Genomic DNA, 5,001 nt, shown 5'->3' with positions numbered 1-5,001 from the left:
TACACCATCCTCCCTATTCTGGTATTTTAAAGAGTACTTAGCGTAAATATTAAGCAACCTAACTAATAGGGTTCCAACTCCCAGCAACAACAAAAATAAATAAATAAAAAATAGGGAACCACCCCTCACGCTCCACCTCATGATGCTTAATCAACGTAATCAACCTTAATTTGATGCAGTGTGAAAAAAAATGCACAGAAATCAATTATTTTTCAAGAAATATTAAATAGATTCAACATCTTTCTTCAACAAAATTGCAGACTGCACAGATGGTACCTTCCCAAAGGAAAAAGTGCTATAGCTTACTAGGGTATATATATTAGACTTAATAGTCACTATATACAGTAATTGACTTCTATTCATTTTACATCAAATTAAAACTTTGGGTGTCAGATAATTATTTATTAAAAGCTTTTATTTATTAGACATTTTAAATGAGAATAAGAAAGAAAAGTATGTCTTTGTGCCCCCTTTCCCCTGTTCATGCCCTATCGGGATAACTTTGTCGGAGATGAAATGCCGGGTTGCTAGCGAAGCTCCACATGCTATCCAGACCACCGACAGGTCCCGCATGCCACAGCCGCTCTATCACGTGATGCATACTGCTCCGACGTGCTAACGTTCTGAGGCGAGTTACGGCGTGTTGCAAGTTTTGTGAGGTGCTTTCGTGATATTTAATGGATCGGATTACATTTTTTATTTTTCTCCGATATCCGATCCAGTAATTTAGGTCAGTATCGGACCGATACCGATACGTAATATCGGATCGGTCCATCTCTAGTCATTATCAGGTGAAAGTTTTGTTTATTCATTCAGGAGGAAATATGATATATTTCAGGTACATCTCCAGTTTGTAACAGCAGACTTAATAGAATATGAAAACATAGAAAAAAAGTCAGTGTTAAGTAAAAAAAAAAAAAAAAAAAAAATAGAAACAAAATATCCAAACATAATATTTTCTTTTCAAGAAAATATATGTACTATCTTCTCTCTTATACATAAACACTGTCCATGCCCACAGCAGAAATATCCTGAGGGACCAGAATCGGTGATGTCCTGCCAAGCACTGCCATCTCTCTTTTAATACTCCTTAATTATCTGAGTTTGACAGGCTCTGTTAACATGTAGCAGCTAAATTACTTGCATCTAAGGATTATGCACCGACCCTCTAATCATTCAGGGGGCATAACGGTGGAGAACTCTGATGTTTTATTATCAGGAGAATTATCTGAAAGAATAATACTTTATGCATTATATTTCATCACATGTGGCTCAACATTTTCTATGAATGTCATACAGTCAAGCTGATTTAGGGCTTTTGAATTGGACTTCCGTGGTTGTCAAAGCAATAATGGCAATTATTTGAAGTATTTTTTAAATGTACAAAGAAATTAAATAACCTGTTATTGTTTGAATTTAGTCAAATGATAATCTTACTTGTGGGAGTATGTGTGTTGTTTTTTTAGCAGGGGAATTCAAAGAGATTTAAAAACAGAACTGAGTCTTCTGGCAGGATAAATGCCTTCCTCCCATCAAATGTACCCTGCAGAAGTCTGTGTGGATGTAGCTAAAAATACTGCCCAACTGGAAGTCCCTAACATTCAAGAGGTCAGTCAAGGAGATACTTTCTTTTGCCAAAAAGTTTTTGAATTCATGGAATATAGCTAATGAGCACTGCTGTGTTGTTGGTTTAGTTTTGCATTAGCTGATATTCAAATTCTAGCCTACCAGAAGCGGTTCTCCATCTATATTTGTTGTTACTTTTTTTCCTCTGTTGCCCCCTCTTTTTCACACTGTCACTTTGGATTGCTATTGGGAGTTATGAGTGACTCTCCTATAATGGTATTATGTGCTTTATGCTACAAAAGAGCCCACTAAACTTGAATTTGTAAAGGTTGCGGTTCACAAGAGCTGATTGACAGACTGGATTGTAGCCCTGTGGCCACACATAAGGTTTTTTCTTTCCAAAATTACTAGAGGGGAAGCATTTGAGCTGGCTGTAAATGGCAGCATTAGTGTGAGGTACTGCTTGATATGAATAGCGACATCCATCGTCCCACACGCCATCAAACTGTTTAACTCCTCTCTGGAGGGGAGAGGGAGGGGAAACAGGAAACAGGAGGACAAAGGAGGGGGGAACAACTAAGCTGTAGTGCCTCTTCACCTCACTGTACAATACCTTGTGCAATACTTTTTGTAAATAGTCAACAGTGCAATAGACTCAATACTTGAAATGTGCAATTCACTTGTATTTTTATTTTTTATTCCTATTTATTCTATTTATCCCCTTTGTATATTTTATTTATATTTGTCTCTGTATTTATATGTGTGTGTGTGTGTGTGTGTGTGTGTGTGTGTGTGTGTATATATATATATATATATATATATATAAAACAATTCTGTAACTGTAACTTCGGTCGTTGCTGTGCTTTTTGGAAGTCGAATTTCCCAGAGGAACCCACCCGAGGGATTAATAAAGTTCTATCTTATCTTATCTTATCTTATCCTGCTATTTACAAGTTATGCCGCACAGTAAGTGGTTTGCAAAAGCAGGACTCTTATTATTAAAACAAACAGAATTTAAAACTTTAAACTTTAAAACTATAGAGAAGAAAATTATGGAACGCCAGGACTGCCATAATGAATTAATTAAATACACCATTAAATAATTAATTAAATGTGTCAATAATTAATTAAAATTGGAATTAATTAATTAAATAAATAGTTATGACACATGTAATTAATTAATTATTGACACATTTAATTAATTATTTATGTATTTCACATTTTAATTAATTATTGACACATTTAATTAATTAATTATTGACACATTTAATTAATTATTTATGTATTTCACATTTTAATTAATTATTGACACATTTAATTAATTATTGACACATTTAATTAATTATTGACACATTTAATTAATTATTTAATGATATATTTATTTATTTCATTTTGGCAGTCCTGACGCCTGGCTCTCATCATGAAATAATTTTATCTGTCAGCCTCACCCATCAAACTCAGGGGGCGGGGTTAACGCTGATCGAGTCAAAACCATTGCTTTGGCCTGGTGGCCATTGTTTCTAGCACACAACAACCGGCATGTGGAAGCTAACAGAACTGAGCTTTGAAAAACCCTGTTTGTGTGTTACCAAATACCGTTTTAATATTTTTTTAGCCGAGAATGTAGTGGTTTAATCTTCATGTGTCTGGTCGGTTTGTCAAGATACAGCCTCTTTGCAAAAGTGCTTCGATGATTTCGGAGATGTCTGCCCAGCCCAGTCTCACGGCAAAGCGTGGGATAGACCCGCTCGCCTCGCAAGCAATCCCACCGACAAAGCGCAGGCCCCGGTACACAGCTGTAGTAACCCCCGCTGACTTCTTTTACTGAGGTTATATTTATCGGTGTTTTATTTCCTGATGTTCTTATGTGTCCTACGTGTTTCAGTCGCCAATTCTGACTTATAACTAACATTAAAACCATGTTTAAGGAGGAGAGAGAGCAAATAAATCTGTTTAACATCTGATCTTTGGGTTTTTGTTCAGTAATCAGTGTGACCTGTGTATAAACGCATAAAAGAGATAACGTTGGTGTTTCCGTCATGTAGTAACTGCTGGCTTTAACTGTACAAAGGTTGTTCGACACTGAAACACATACAGACTTCATGATGTTCGGCTAATATTTTTATTGTGAATATTAATCATGCTGACCTCGCTCTGTACACCACGCAGCGAGGTCAGCATATCCACGATATCCTCAGCTCCATGAGTTAACACAAAGTTTCCCAGCTGACTATCTAACTTCCAACTATTCCAGAGACGTGAAAATATACAGCATAAAGAAAAGTGTAAGAGACTCAGCAGCAGATTAGAATAACAGTTATACATTTAATAAATCACCAAATGAATCCAAGAAACGAGCAAACCTGTTCCGACAATTTGAGTTTGTATTCCCTCAGCTGCAGACTCGCTGCTGTTTAAATGTTTGAAAAGGAAGATTAGATATAAAAAACGTCAAACATAGACTCAGTCTGCCTTCACATTTGATATGAGGCCAGCACGTATAGTGGCTGTGTCCTGTTTTAAGATCATACATGTAAAATTGTTGTCTGACCTCCGTCGATCCAGCCGCTCAGAGTCCGTGGTTACCATGGTTACTGCATAAGCAGCTATAATGTTAACAGCTGGCACTGAGGAAACCTCCCGGCAGCATGGGTGTTTATGTTTTTCACTGCAAAAGAACTGTCTGAATGGTTAACTGAAGTTAACTTGGATAAATTATAGTTAAGGAGTATCACAGATAACGCCTGTGAGCTGTGCGACTGTTCACCACTACACTGAAATCAGCAGGCTATTACTGAAATACACGTGCTATATCATAAGCTATGATATAAATAGGGAGGTCCTATTAACATGTTTAGTTTTAAAGGACACCTTCCTGCCTTTAGTCTCATTCATGAGCAGTATTAGTTTTCTTCTAACATCCAGAAGTCTGCACCATGTGTTTCATAGTTTGTAACAAGCCTTTGATAGGTAAACATAACATGACCGAAAAAGCAAAAAAAAAAAAAAAAGAAAGAAAGAAAAAAAGAGAGAGAGAGAGTGTTGACATAATGTTACGGCTGTGGCCATGAGGACCCTGTGTGGGCTGTTTTCTTTCTGTGTTTCTGTACTGTGCTTAAGACTCTTTCCAGGTCCCTCCCCTAATGAAGAGTAGTGAGCGGCTGATTGGACCATGGAGCGGGTGACTACCTTCAAAAAGCCGCTCTGACAGATCCACAGGGAGAGGGAGAGAGAGTGGAGCGAGCGAGCGAGTAGCTTGACAGCCGACGCGGCCCTGACCCTGACTTTCCCAGCCTGTATTTTTATTGTGTATTTGTGTGAGCATAAATTGTGAAAGCCGCTCCTAGTGCATTAGCTGAGAGCGTAGGCACTCTTGGGCTGAAGCGGAAGGGGTGAGCCGCCTTTTCTTTTGGAACCGTTTTCTCCTGTTTTCCG

The sequence above is a fragment of the Mchenga conophoros genome, linkage group LG7 (assembly GCF_057382185.1).
Source record: "Mchenga conophoros isolate Kocher_MC1m ecotype Shallow Benthic linkage group LG7, M_conophoros_male_GT1.1, whole genome shotgun sequence".
Classification (NCBI taxonomy): domain Eukaryota; kingdom Metazoa; phylum Chordata; class Actinopteri; order Cichliformes; family Cichlidae; genus Mchenga; species Mchenga conophoros.
The sequence above is the reverse complement of the archived record's forward strand: the minus strand, read 5'-3'. Positions refer to the sequence as shown.